The sequence below is a fragment of the Helianthus annuus genome, chromosome 8 (genome assembly GCF_002127325.2).
Source record: "Helianthus annuus cultivar XRQ/B chromosome 8, HanXRQr2.0-SUNRISE, whole genome shotgun sequence".
In the NCBI taxonomy this organism is placed as follows: domain Eukaryota; kingdom Viridiplantae; phylum Streptophyta; class Magnoliopsida; order Asterales; family Asteraceae; genus Helianthus; species Helianthus annuus.
Genome location: NC_035440.2, coordinates 157,399,255 through 157,414,604, shown reverse-complemented (window position 1 = coordinate 157,414,604; position 15,350 = coordinate 157,399,255). Strand labels below are relative to the sequence as shown.

Below are 15,350 nucleotides of genomic sequence, written 5' to 3'. Positions count from 1 at the left end.
TATCATAAATAAATTGTACGGAATACATGGAATTTTGAGGGTTGTCACAGTTTCACTGAATAGATTGTTAGGTGAGGGGAGTAACTCAGTAAGATTTTGCTGCATGAGATGGACAAATCTTTAAGAAAAAGATACTGCTAACAATCGAATGTCATTTTGTGTTCTTAGTTCTTGAATAAGGTTTGGATGAGGAGAAGAGATCAAAGACACTGAAGAGTGGGATGATTATAAAGATCGGGATCAAGATGAAGAAAAAGCGAAAAACCCACCCACACGTCAGAGATCCATGTCCCCAAACATCCACAAAAAGCCACTTCAACAGACGAGCAGGCAAAATTATCAAACCGATGGGTTTGTTAAGTTTTACATAAAACGCCATATATTTGGTGACAGTTCTTGTACTATTAAAGAAGAGAGAGACTGATGACAGTGAAGATTGTGAAGAGAGATCCGATTAGGATTTTTAATTTATTTTATTCGCTTCTATTTTTTCCATGTGGTTGTAATATAATCGTACAATTGTAAAACGCCAAGATACCACAAACGCCAAAATGTATATAAAAAATAAAAAGAACAATGGGCCATCTTGTTTAAAACGCCTTGAAAAACGCCATTCAGATAGATTTCCTGACCCCCCTAGGGTTCCAATGGCATATGATTTGAAAAAACGCCATAAATGCCATAAACACCAAGATGTTAATACAATGAAATCATTAAACGCCATTAATTATTGAATTTGGTTAACGCCAAAAATCTTAAACCCCAAAAAATAAAACAATATTGTGAAAAGCGGAACTAGAAAAGCAGAAGATAAAATGTCAAAAAAACCCATACGCCCTAATTATATCGCGCGCCACGTGTTGGGCCAGGATGCGTTCTCACCGTTCTCACACTTTTGAGCGTTTTCTCCTGATCCCGTTGTAGAAACTGTGAGAACGCTTATGGATCGTCCGATCAAAACAATCTATGAACTAGATTAGCGCCGTGGCGTTTTTGTAAATAACATCAATTTTATTGCGTGGACGATCTTCATTAAGGGTAAAAAAGGTAAAACATCATTGCTCACATAAAACGCCATTGAAAAATAAAACGCCAAATAAATACAAAACGCCAATTTTATCACTGCGTACTTTTTCTGTGTTTTTATTTAAGCTCTCTACTACAAAAATGCCACAAAATATAAAACACCATAATATATAACGCCAAACCTTACATCCGGATCATGTTAATTACATTTTCTGTTATAAAAATAATATCCCGCCTAAACTACGCGTAAAAAGAAATCTACAAATAGAAACGTCTCACCACCTTCCATTTATCACACCAAAAAAACACACAAAAAACACAGTGGTTCCTAAAAAACTACAACTTAATGTAAAACGCCAAAAAATACAACGATGGCAAACATCTTTTCTTTGATACTCAGTAATGTTCTGCATGAAGTTTCGCTGAATGATTTGTTACGTGAGTGTAGTAAGATTTTGCTGCATGAGATGGACAAAATTCAAAAAAGAGGGACTGATGACACCCAAAGTACCAGTGTAAATGCTACTTTGGCCTCGATGATTATAATGAAGACGACGGGCAGATAGCATCCACCCACAAAGGGTTCATCTACATCTCCAACATCCACAAAGACACTTCAACGCATGAAAAAAGAAAATTGTTGGACCCAGTATGGCCTTAACAACTTCTTTTTACGTATTATGGCAAGTGATTTCAGTATATGTGAAAAAGATGTGCGGAAATGGAAATCAGACTTTCAAAAAACAAGACCTACAGAATTATCAAGTTTATATCACTTTGAAACAAATTAGTTTAACAAGGTGATTGTAAGATTATTATCTAATACAAATGAATCTTGATTTCTGTGGGTGAGAAGGGCAGTTGGAGTTTGAGCGTTTGTATGTGAATGATAAGCTTCAAACTCAAGTATCTTCTGCCTCTCGAGCCTTCTATTTATAGACGGCTGTGGACATGAATAAACAATTGTTTATTCATGCAATAAGTCCTACATAAAGTAGCAATTTGACATATTCATTGAATCCATCGTTCAAGTTGCATTTGTAATCATGAAAACCAATAATGTCATGCTTCGGTCATGGGTGGCAGGATAGAGTTGTGATTTTAGACAAGTGGGTCTGTTATCAGAATTTCTGATAAGCCACTTCATCAGAAATTCTGGTGAACAAATCATCCAAAAGTTTGATCATCAGATCCATCAGAAACGACCTTCTCTGATAATCCAAATCAACTCTTTATCAACTTGAGATTCTTTGTAGTAGATACTTTGCTTTTCAGTTGTCCCAACTATTTTTCTTCATCGTGCTGTGTTCTTCAGGACTGTTATCTTCTTCAGAGATCCAGTTGACTGAGATTTTCTTCAATACTTACAAATAACGTTTCCTAACAGTTTCCCCCTAAGTATTGTAGGAAAATGAACTATCTCTATGTCCAAATGTAAACAACTTTTAACTAATTCTTGAAAAAGAAAGGTCAAGTGACTATGTCCCACAGACATAAAGCATAAAACATAAAAGTTAAAGCATAGACCATCCAACGATTTGTAAAAGAAAAAAAACAACTTCTAAATATTGTTCAAAAAAAATTTCTATCTCATCAATTCATTCAATTGATCTTCACTCCACTTCTGTGTTTGTCTCCTGGTTTCAGCTTCTTCTTGTGATCAATTATCTTTTGAGTTGCCTTGTACATCCATTTATATCATTCTCTTGCTTCCATCCAATCTTCAATGCAATCTTCAATTTTCTTTCTCAGCTGCTCATTGTTCTTTCCTTTCATCATGAGTTGCTCTTGTTTATCATTTATGCAGTTTCTTATATACTTTAAAGTTTGGTTTGAGTACCTGAAAATTTCACTGATTCTGAATAGAGCCTTCTCATTATGAGCATCTTTGAAGACTACACAGATTTCTGGTGTATCAAAGATTGCACCAGTTCTTGCCAATTTTGAAGGGATTTAAGCTGGAATACTTGTGTTGGGTGGAGGTATTAACACCTTAGTGCTATACTCGGAATTGATACACAGATCAAAATCTGCTAATGCTGCTCTTTTGTATAATTTAGCTCCTGCATTTTTAACACTGTCAAGGGCTCTTCTGATCACTACTGAACCACCTTTCCATTCATCAATGATGTTCTTCATCTTGACTATGTCCATTGGATGAACTTCATCAGCCAGGTCTACATCAGTAACTTTTTGAACATATTTGTCTTTTCTGACTAGGGTGTACTTGTTTTGACTTTCATTCCCTAGTAAGCCTCCTCCAGTAGTCAAAGTATCAACTCTTCCAATTGATACTATTGGAATGATCAATTTGTTGTGCAATATCACCCAGCTGCCATTTTTTTTTTGTTCATAAATACCTGTACTCATTGGTGAGAGTGGCCTTGTTGGGTTGTCTTCTGGAACTTTCCAATAGTAGTGCTTCAGATGTTCTTCTGGATACATGATTGTGTGTAGATCACCTTCCAGCACTTCTGATTCTTTGATGTTGCCTTCTGAGTCTTCTCTCATTATTTTTCTTGGCCTTTTTGAGGAGGTCACTTCATGTTCCATTCTTTGCTTCTCTTTTGTGTCCATCCTTATGCTAAATTCTGTTTCTCCAATGATGGTTGTAGTTGATGGTTGAGCTAAAGTGTATTCTTTATGTTGGAAACTTGAAGTGTCTGGCTTTGATATGCTTGGTAGAGGACCCATGGGTAATTTTGTTTATCTGGTGGTGGACCCATGGTCTGTTTTTATTTTTGGACTGTTACAGTTTCTGTTTGCTTTATTTGTTCTTGTTGGATGGTTTCTGGTTGATGTTGGGGACTTTCTGACTCTTTTGATTGTCTTTCTTGTGGAATTGGAGTCTTTAGTTTATGAAGATCAACTTTTGCCAGTGTGGCAACATTGTATTGCAATCTTTTTACTAGCAAGTGAATGTTAGTAAGAGATTGACTGTTTGTTTCTTCTTGCTTCTTTATCTTCTGAAACTCCTGATTTTCTTTACTTCTTTGTTCATTTAATTCCAGTACCAACTTTTCAAAAGCCTCAGTTAGACTGCTGCTGTTGGCTCTGAGCAGTTGTATTTCTTCAAGAAGCCTTCCTGAACTTGAACTTTCTCCTGCAGTTGCAATCACTGTCATCTTTTTCTTGATATCACGCAGTTCTTTAAGAGCCTTTTCCATTTCTGAAGAAGTTCCTTTGTTTTCTGATGACTTTTGTATTTCTTTGAGAGCTGCACTATTTTCTTCAGTTTGTTTCTGCACAGCTTTGACAGTCTCTGATAGAGCTTTGACTTCTGATTTTTGATTTCTGATTTCTTCCAGTATCAGATCAAGTTTTTCGTTCATGACTGTTTTCTCAGCAACAGCTTCATCTTCAAGTTCTTTATGAAGTTGTTTTAGAGACATAGATGGTTGTTCTTGGGAAATAGGAGAAACAACAGATGTTTCCCTTCTAACACCACCAGAAAACACATTTTCTGATGTTCTGAGGTTAAGAGGATTGGAAGTATCCAAATTCTCTGTTTCCTCACCAGAAATTTGAAACAAATTCAAGTCCTGGTTTTCCCTCACATCCTTGAACCTTTTCAAGTTCTCCATGAGTTGTTGAGAAACTTTTATTTTTCTCATCCAGGTTTCCTTGATCAGTGAACTGATCTCCACCTTTTGTTACCACATTTTCCTCCTCAGAGTTTGACTCAGAAAATGGGTCTTTTGTTTCACTCACATTTTGTTTTGTAAAAATAGTGCTTCTTTGTAATATTTCATATCCTGGTTGAATTGATTCATCAGAATCACTTTCAGAAGTATAAAATATATTGAGTTTAGATTTTATTGCACCTGTTTCTCCAATGTGTGAGCCTTCAGCATGATGTTCTTCTGTTTCGTGAGTCATATGCACATCTTTATCAGCTGGATGTGGATCAGATTCATCCTACTGCTCTATTCTTGGTGTGCTTGATTCTTCTGCATCATGCTCCATGGGTGACACCTTTTCAAATCCTTCTTTTGTCTCTGCTTGTCTACTTAACATTCTCATGTATTCTGCTCTGTATGATGAATTTTCTGGTACAAGATCCATCATATTTTCTGGTAGAACAGGTACATCAAAGTCTGACTTCCATGACCCTGCAGCACTCCAAGGTCTCATAATTTCTGATTTCCACATATATTTTGATTTTGGAGTTTGCAGATTTCTTTCAGAAAAAGCATCAGAAATTATGATGGATAAAAATCTGGGAAAAGGTAGATGTGAATCTATCTTTCCAGTTTTGGTCAGAATTGATCTTTTGATCAGATTAAATATTTCTGTTCCAAAATCAATATTCAACCCAGTTATAAGGCTGAACATGATTGTTAGAATATTCATATTTATCTGATCCGTAACTCCGATCTTGGATGATAAGCATTTATTCAATATTTCCATCAATACTTGCCAGAAGGCAGGTAGCTTGTTCCTCTTGAACTCGTTGATTTTTGAAATCTTTGCCTTGCATCCCATTACAGCATCAAGTTGTTCAAACATGTCTTCTTTTGGTGGTGCTTCTTCATACTCTTGATTCAAGGGTAGTTCCAAACATTCCCTTATTTTCTCCGGTGTGATTTTGATGAAGATATCTTCCCATACATGTGCTGTTAGCTCCATATTTGTACTATGTGCTTTGAGAGTGTGTACAACTTGTTATATCAATCTTTCTGGTACCTCTCTGATCTTTGTAAGAGCATGAGCTATTGGGCTTTTGATCAGAAACTCAATGAGAATTTGACACTTCACATCATATTGTTCGATATTGGTGTTCATTGCTTCATTGTTGTTCTTCAAAGGCAGATATTCAGCTTCAGTGATTAGGGGAACATAGTGTTCAGCTGGAGGTGGACTGGTGTTTGAGGCAGCCATTAAGGATTTGGGTTTCTTGCTTTTGAAAAGGGTTTTTAGGGTTTTGAGAATTGAGATTGAAGATGGACGTCTCTGTTGTTGGAGAGGATATTTATAGTGAGCTGAGACAGAGATTTTTGAGTGTTTTTAGTGGGTTGTTTGTATTCAAGGTGTTTTATGACACCTTAATGATGTTTTAATCTTTTAAAGAAACAACCGTTTTTGAAAAACCCTTGGTTTATCTCTAATTTAATGTATATCTCATTCAAGACAGTTAGAGATTCCAATGATTTTTAAAAGATAAACACTAGTTTCCAACTTGCACCTTTTTATGTGGGACCCTTTTTGATTTCAGAATTGGTCCAATCAAAAGCCTTTTCTTCAATTGAGTGTTTTCCCATGTTGTCCTTTTGATGATATATATAAGATCTCTAAATGTTTCATAAAGAGTTGAATTTTCCTATATTTATATCATCAGAAGACATTTGATTCATTTATAGGAGTCTAAATCAAGACAATTTTTTTTTAAGATGAGAGGGAATGAGTGGAGTATGATAAAATTTCTTACCTTGATCTTGTGTACTCCACATTTAGTTCTGATGCATCAGGAAGTCTCTTTCATATAGCTTGTTCCAGTCCCCAGAAAAAAATTGAGAGAAACATATCTAAAAAATAATCTAGCTTTTTTTTTTGTTTCTTTGCATCTGATTTCTGATGTTTTAATGAAATTTCTGATAAATTTTATCAGATTCTGATGATTTATCATATCTTATCAGATTTCATTTGATTCTTACCAGATTTTCCTTGTTATCATCAGATAAGATTTCTTAGTTCCCCCTGGACCTATTGATATATTTATCTAACATTTAATTAAGAAAAACTGAATATATTACTGAACAAAAGTGGGTTAGAACACAAAACAACAAAAAAATTAACAAGCTAAACCAAACACAGACAGACCTAACTACTCATCATCTTCATCCAACACGTTATACATGCACTTCACATATAACCAGAGACTGGTTATTCTTCCTGTATGAAAGGTTGATGGAACCAGGGAAGCAACTCTTAAGTTTTCTTGAAGTGCCAGTTTAGCTCTTGTATAACAACTTCTCACACCACCAAAGTCAAGTTGACTTGTGATTACTTTGGTTACGAAACGAGGGTATATCAGAAAAGGATTACGGTCATGGACGTTTCCTTCTAAGTCTCTCATGAGAAACTTAGCATAATTGTAAGGTTTTTCCTGTACAATAGCATGCGCCACTTCCATCATCCTGTAAGACAGCTCATTAAAGTGTCCTGTCTTTTTCGAAAAGCAGACACTCAGCTGTGTTACCAAATATTGAAAAGGTGGTATGAACCCAGATTTGCAAATTTGCCTTGACACATTGCTTGAATTGTAGCCCATTTCAGTCAAGGTCTTTTGCACTTCTGCCTTTTCCAATATACTGATCCTTCGATAGTCACCCAATTTGAGGACATCTCTGAGTGTTTCCTCTTTTAGGGTGATCTCTACCCCCATAACCTCACTTCTTATCCACATAGAAGTGCCACTCATAACAACTTGGGCATTCCACCAGAACTCCTGAAGAAGTTCTGGATATATGGTGGACATGTGTAGACATGGCAAAGCCCAAAGGACTTCTCATGATCATATTATACACAAACCTGCAGTCCTCCCATGCAGGTCCTTCTAAGTTGGATCTTAATCTGAGATTATGATGTTCGTAAAGTTTGAGAGGAAATTGGTTGGATTCCATTGATCTTGGGTGGTTCATTTTGAAATAAGAAGTTTTTCTGATGGTAGGCTTTTGAAGAGAAGATTTTGTTGTGAAGAATGTCTTTTTCAGATTGTTAATATTTATAGGTGAAAGTGATAGTTTCATATTAACAAAAAAAAATTCTTCTCTTCATTTAAGACGATATCTATTGTAGTGAATATGACAGTCTACTGAGCCTTTTATGTGAGTAAGCATTCAATAGGTGGGCGGCTACTTTCATAGCTCCTAATGATATTGGTGCTTACGTGTTTCTGTTAAACTCCTTATAACCGAATGACGTTGCATGTGCAAAAAAAAATCCCCTTTTTTTTAAATATTTGTGACGATTGAATTCTTTGGATTTAATTTTATCTTCATGCATGTCATGCTTCCCCCCCCCCCCCTTTTTAAACAAAAAACAAAAAAAATAAAAGAAATTTATACAGATGGTATATGTATGAAGATATGGACTTTTGATGATTACTGATTATTATGCACAATTTAAACAAAAGTTCCTGATGTAAATCAGAATTTCTGGTAAATCATCACATTTTGTTGATGATTCATTAGATCTTCTGATTTTTCATCAGATAGATGAATTTCTGTATCAGAATTTTGTTTAATTGTCCTTTCATTCTCAGTAACTTGATGATTATCAACTTGGTTTTCATTTTGTTTTGTTTTTATTTCTGAAACATTTTCATCTCTTATGTTGACCATGCCAAGTTTGCTGTTTAAAAAATTATGTCTCTTTTCATCAAGAAGTTTTGTGAATATATTAGCAATTTGGTTTTCAGTTGGAACAAAATACATTTCAATGTTACCTTTCTCCACATGATCTTTTATGAAGTGATATCTGACATCTATGTGTTTGGTTCTTGAGTGATGAACTGGATTTTCTGTTATTGCAATTGCACTCTTTGAATCACACAGAATTGGTATTGTTGTCAGATTTACTCCATAGTCCTTCAGTTGAGTTTGCATCCACAGCACTTGTGAACAACAGCTTGCTGCTGCAACATATTCTGACTCTGCTGTTGATGTGGCAACACAGTTTTGCTTCTTGCTTGCCCAACATACGAATTTTCCCCCAAGATTTGACAAGCACCAGATGTGCTTTTTCTGTCAATCTTACACCCTGCATAATCTGCATCTGTGTATGCACTTAATTCAAGGTTTGTATCCTTTGGATACAGAGACCAAGTTCTGAAGTGCCTTTTAGATATTTGAAAACCCTATTTACAGCTTTTAAATGAGATTCCTTAGGGTCACATTGATATATGGCTAGAAAACATGTAGCAAACATGATGTCTGGTCTACTTGCAGTTAAGTATAACAGTGACCCTATCATCCCCCTATAGGTTTTAATATCTACACTTATTCCATCTTTATCAGAATCCAATTTGTTCCCTATTGCCATGGGAGTTTTTGAAACTGAGCAGTTTTCAAGTGAATATTTTTGTAGAATTGTTTTGACATATTTTGATTGACTCAAAAATATTCCATCAATTCTTTGTTTGACTTGTAACCATAAGAAAAAGGTTAATTCACCCATCATGCTCATTTCAAAATGGCTGGTCATTAACTTTTGAAACTTTTTGCAAAATTTTTCATTTGTTGATCCAAATATAATGTCATCAACATATATCTGAACTAACAAGGTATGGTTTTTGTGTGTTTTGAGAAACAGTGTGGTGTCAATAGTACCTTTGGTAAATCCAGAATTGAGTAAGAAGTTTGATAATGTTTCATGCCAGGCTCTTGGAGCTTGCTTCAATCCATACAAGGCTTTATTTAATCTATAAACATGATTTTGAAATTTTGGATCAACAAAGCCTTCAGGTTGTTGCACATAAACTTCTTCTTCAATTTTACCATTTAGGAAAGCTGATTTTACATCCATTTGATAAACTTTGAAATCCTTGGATGCAGCATAAGCAAGAAAAATTCTCACAGCTTCTAATCTAGCTACTGGTGCAAAGGTTTCATCATAATCAATACCTTCTTGTTGACAGTAACCTTTGACTACTAACCTTGCTTTGCTCCTTGTGATTATGCCATTTTCATCAGATTTATTCCTGTATAACCATTTTGAGCCTATGACAGATTTGTTGTCACACCCCCAAAATTACCACCTAGGGAGTGTCCCTGTTAGGCGTGTGACGACTAGCAATGAGCCACCAATTACATTGAATCACAAGTTTGAAATAAAACTTCGTTATTTAAAGATACTAAAATCCCAACATACGTTATTCAAAACCATACGTTTAGCGGAAGCGTTAATGTAGCGTAATATAAACGTTATCCAAACAAACATAGTAAATAAAAGTCTGATAATATATCCCTCGAGCAACCATGACCACTCGCGCCCTCCAGCCAACAAGTTCCTGCTTTCTAAGCACCTAAGGACCTGCGAGCATGTAACAAACGTATCAGACAAAGCTGGCGAGTTCACAGTTTTAGAAAACGTTTGTTACCCGGTGTATGTAAAACAGTTTAATACCCAATGCAAGTAATATTGTTAATATCTCATTTCCAAACACGGACGGCTCACGGACTGCCCTTCCCACGTACTCCTATCTAGTACTGGGCCAGACTGGGTCATTAGTTCACCTCCGTCCTCTACAGGCACGGGGTGAGGGTGCCAAACCTAAGTAGCGCTACTAACCAATACCCGATGAGGGACTTACAAAAGATGATAGGTGAGAATATTAACCAATATACCCGTTTTTACCCAAACCACTGACTGTCCCCAACCACTGGGACGCATGCTCGAATGTAGTGAACTCACCTTGGTTTTGCTCGGTTGGATTGTTTACTTGATTAACAGTTGAACAAGCGTGTCCTAAAAGGATTATCGGTAACAGTCAATTTTACATGCATTTCACATACAACTAATTCATGTATTCAAGGTTCACGTCAAGCATTTGCATTGCTCACGTACGCACACATGTAGTTCACATATGATTCGAGTAGCAAACACATATCCTTATACTACTGTAACAGTTAATCACGTCATGAAATCAATACACACATAAAGATATCACATAGTTACTGTTTAATTTTCCAAATATCCGTTTATTGGCATGATCATGTTAGGAATCGCATCTTTCACAATATGTTAATTTCATGATATGCCTAAGGCCTAACACCAATTTCCCAATCCAAAACAACAAACCTCCTGAAGCACCCGACCCGAAACAATTTATTTTCAATTCATGTGTACGGTCCGTTATGTGCCAGCCGCCCAATTCATGTGGACATACGGTTCACTGGCGTCAAACCAGGCCAGCAACAACAACTACCCAGCCCAAGTTGCAAAATAAAGTTCTCCGCCCACTATCCCATTTACCGGTTACGTGAACAGTTCACGGCTTGCTATGTACTCGACACCTTTAAACTTTTACTTATTGTGATGTCATAAATTTGTTTCCAGTAGCCCACCGACACACACATGGTATTTCGGTCCAATCCCTTATCCCACAACAGTACATGGTCGGTTCTTATTACTAATTTGTTATATGGTTATTATTTGTTTGACTAAAATTCTACACCCAACCCTATGAAACCAATAATAACCCTTTGCACTTTGTTTGATGCTCTGACACAATTTCAGATGTGCACATGCTTACTCTTACAATAATTAACAACATTGGACCGATTCCCTGTCATCCCTTTTCTCTTATATCATGTGCATAAAACAATAATATACATGGATATTGTTTTCATGCCATTGGACCAATTTTCTTGTATATCATGTGCACAGTTATCACACTACATATGGAATATCACACACTAGTTTCACTTAGATGTACAATTATTAAATAATCAAGTAATTCCAATGATCACAAGAAACACTAACCGAATGACTAATGGAAGTAGATGGTGATGATCACGACAGGGGTTTTGCTACGGCCGCCCACACTTGGTTAGGGTTTGAGATATGATTATGCTAATCATTATAAGAAAACTAGGAGTAAATATAAGCTAAACCAATGGCCAGCCCTTAATCGATGCCCACTTGGGCTCAACCGAACCCAATCGTACAATCAGGTAATGAAAATGAGTTTAGTTTGGGCTTTGGTTGATGTTGGGCTTGGGTGGTGTAACTTAAGGTAGTTCGTAAGTATGAGCCGGTTATGATGTTAATAAACGTGACCCACAGACCCACCTATACTAGTTGCATGCTAAGACGCGGCCAAAACACAAAAGATACGAGGAACAAGTTAGAATACTAGCACAACGCGTTTAATCACGATTAAGAGAGATGAATAGCAAGAAGCTAGAATTTGATGAGTAACGCTACTAACCTCGGAAGTTTTGAGTTGTCACATCATCCCCAGCTTGAAAGAAATTTCGTCCCGAAATTTGACAAGTAAGCATGAAAGGATGAAGTGAGGAGTCAAGGTTGTTGCGGATTTTGCTCGGGTGCCACATCATCCCCAACTTGAAGGGGAATCTCGCCCCGAGATTCACCAGTCTTGCTTGACTCTTCTATGCCTTTGGGGAAGAGGTGAGGGTACTTTAGTTTCATCTGATCCTCGCGCTCCCACGTGAACTCCGGTCCACGTCTTGAGTTCCAACGAACCCTAACGATGGGAATACGACTGTGTTTACGCACTTTGACCTCCCGGTCCATGATTTCGACGGGTTCTTCAACAAATTGCAGCTTGTCGTCGATTTTTAACTCTTGAAAGGGTACCGTTAATGGGTCGTCAGCATAGCACTTCTTCAACTGCGACACATGAAATACATCGTGAACATTACCCAGCTCAGTAGGTAACTCCAATCTATAAGCCACTTTACCAATACGCTCCAGAACCTTAAACGGCCCAACATATCGTGGATTCAGCTTGCCACGTTTCCCAAAGCGCACAACCCCTTTCCACGGTGAGACTTTCAACATAACTCGGTCATTCACTTCAAACACTACCTCCTTGGAACGCTTGTCTGCATAGGCTTTCTGACGATCACGAGCAGCTGCCATACGTTCTCTGATTTTCACGATTTTCTCTGAAGTTTCGAGTACTATCTCAGGACCTGTGATCTGACTATCACCCACTTCAGCCCAGCAAAGAGGTGAACGACACTTCCTCCCGTACAGTGCCTCAAATGGTGCCGCCTTGATACTGGTGTGGTAGCTGTTATTGTAGGAAAACTCGACTAACGGCAAGTGCTTCTCCCACCCCTTTCCAAAATCAATAACGCATGCCCGCAGCATGTCTTCAAGTGTCTGAATAGTGCGCTCACTCTGACCATCCGTCTGTGGGTGGTAAGCGGTGCTCATATCAAGTTTCGAACCGAACAATTTGTGCATAGACTGCCATAATTCGGAAGTAAAGCGCGGATCTCGATCTGAGATAATAGAAGTCGGCACTCCGTGCCTAGAAACCACCTCTTTAAGGTACACCGCTGCGAGCTGCGAATATTTATCTGTCTCCTTGATCGCTAAGAAGTGTGCTGACTTTGTGAGACGGTCGACAATCACCCATATAGTATCGTTCCCAGCCTGCGTTCTCGGTAACCCCGTAACAAAATCCATAGCGATCTGTTCCCATTTCCACATGGGTATCTCCGGCTGCTGAAGTAGACCCGAAGGTTTCTGGTACTCTGCTTTGACCCTAGCGCAAGTCAAGCACTTACTCACATATGTGGCTATGAGGGCTTTCATATTCGGCCACCAATACATAACCTTAAGATCGTGATACATCTTGTCCGATCCCGGGTGAATAGAATATCGTGACTTGTGTGCTTCATCCATCACAAGTTCTCTAAGATCACCAAACAGAGGAACCCATACTCTTTCCATGATGTAGTAAATACCATCAGATTTCTGTTCAAGCTGCTTTTCCATACCGCGTAAACCCTCAGCTTCGATGTTCTCTTCCTTCAATGCCTCAGTCTGAGCCGTACGAATTTATCAGGAAGGTTGGAATGAATAGTGAGTTGTAGTGCGCGAACACGTTTAGGTTTTGTCTCTTTGCGGCTGAGTGCATCAGCTACCACGTTAGCTTTACCTGGGTGGTATTTGATGGCACACTCGTAATCGTTGAACGACTCTACCCAGCGACGCTGTCGCATATTCAATTCTTTTTGGTCAAAAATGTGCTGAAGGCTCTTGTGGTCGGTATAGATGGTGCATTTCGTGCCATATAGATAGTGTCTCCAAATTTTCAGGGCAAACACCACTGCTCCTAACTCCAAGTCGTGTGTCGTATAGTTTTTCTCGTGAACTTTCAATTGTCGAGAGGCGTAGGCTATCACCTTCTCGCGTTGCATCAACACGCAACCGAGACCCTGAATCGAAGCATCACAATAAACTACAAAATCCTCAGTACCATCCGGTAGAGATAAGATGGGTGCGCTGCATAACCTTTGTTTCAAAAGCTGGAAAGCCTCCTCCTGTTTCGTCCCCCAAGAGTAAACTACTTTCTTCTGTGTTAACGAGGTTAGTGGCTGTGCAATCTTTGAGAAATTCTGAATGAAACGACGATAATACCCTGCTAGGCCGAGAAATTGCCGCACCTCCGAAGGGTTCTTTGGTGCCGCCCAATTTCTAATGGCGTCAATCTTGGCAGGATCCACATGAATGCCTACCTCATTGACTATATGCCCCAGAAAATGTACCTCCCGTATCCAGAAATCGCACTTAGAAAACTTTGCGTACAACTGCTCCCTCCTCAGGAGTTCTAGAATAAGGCGTAGGTGCCGCTCATGATCCTCCTTGTTCTTGGAGTAAATTAGAATATCGTCAATAAAAACGATAACGAAGTCATCAAGGTATGGCTTGCACACGCGGTTCATGAGGTCCATGAAGACTGCTGGTGCGTTGGTTAACCCGAATGGCATAACCAAGAACTCATAGTGACCGTATCGCGTCCGAAACGCGGTTTTGGGAACGTCTTCCTCTCTGACTCGCACTTGATGATAACCAGACCTTAAGTCGATCTTAGAGTAAAAGCTCGACCCTTGTAACTGATCAAACAGGTCGTCAATACGAGGCAAAGGATATCGGTTTTTGATCGTCATCTTGTTGAGCTCGCGATAATCTATACACATTCGTAAGGACCCGTCCTTCTTTTTCACAAATAAGACTGGGGCTCCCTAGGGGGAAGAGCTAGGTCGGATGAAACCCCTATCCAACAGCTCTTGGAGTTGGTTTGATAGTTCCTGCAGTTCTCCTGGCGCCAGACGATAAGGAGCACGAGCAACTGGGGCTGCCGCTGGGGCGAGATCAATCTGGAATTCCACCTGACGATGTGGAGGTAACCCAGGGAGTTCCTCAGGAAATACATCAGGATATTCCCGAACAACTGGAAGATCCTCGATCTTCCTTTCATCAGACGATGAATCGGTAACAAGAGCTAATATAGCAGGATAGCCCTTACGCAAATACTTCTGGGCCCTCATTGCCGAAACAATACTGACTGGGGTCCCGCTGCGATGACCCTGAACTGATAGAAATTCCCCACTGGGAAGGGGAACACGTATGATCTTCTCCTTACAGAGAATCTCCGCTTGATACTTGGACAACCAGTCCATACCAACAATCACGTCGAAGCTTCCAAGAGTAATAGGAATCAAGTCAATGTCGAAGACTTGACCCAGAAGATCGATTTTACACCCAAACAGAACATGTGTAGCTTCGATTGTTTTACCATTTGCGATTTCTACTATGTGTTTCATTACAAGAGGTGTAGG

The 15,350-nt window shown here is 38.5% G+C and overlaps 1 pseudogene; it reads right to left on the bottom strand.

Annotated features, from left to right (window-relative positions):
- Positions 1–8,174: 8,174 nt before the first annotated feature.
- Positions 8,175–9,543, bottom strand: LOC118481067 (annotated as a pseudogene).
- Positions 9,544–15,350: the final 5,807 nt, after the last annotated feature.